Source organism: Alligator sinensis, unplaced genomic scaffold (genome assembly GCF_000455745.1).
Source record: "Alligator sinensis unplaced genomic scaffold, ASM45574v1 scaffold1411_1, whole genome shotgun sequence".
Lineage (NCBI taxonomy): Eukaryota > Metazoa > Chordata > Crocodylia > Alligatoridae > Alligator > Alligator sinensis.
This window is the reverse complement of record NW_005842963.1, coordinates 103,931-104,156: the sequence shown is the minus strand read 5'-3', so window position 1 is coordinate 104,156 and position 226 is coordinate 103,931. Positions and strand designations below refer to the sequence as shown.

The 226-nt window shown below is 49.1% G+C and overlaps 1 protein-coding gene across 1 annotated transcript in view; it reads left to right on the top strand.

Moving 5' to 3' along the window:
- Positions 1-226, top strand: part of LOC102379980 (zinc finger protein 883-like) — a 22,103-nt gene that overhangs the window by 3,487 nt on the left and 18,390 nt on the right. The gene's annotated exons all lie outside the window — the stretch shown is intronic.

The following is a 226-nucleotide window of genomic DNA, read 5'->3' as shown; positions in this document are numbered from 1 at the left end:
AGAAACACCCAATTACCGGTGGGGGCACATTTCTCACAGGAGGGCCACTCTCTCTCCAATCTCTCAGTCCTGATCCTCAAGGGAAATTTACACAACACATCCCAGAGACGAGCCTACGAGCTCCATTTCATCAACCTGCTGGATACTAGAGATCAGGGACTAAACATAGACATTGGATTTTTGATACATTACAATCTGCCTGGCAACTGACTCCCCAGCCCAGCCC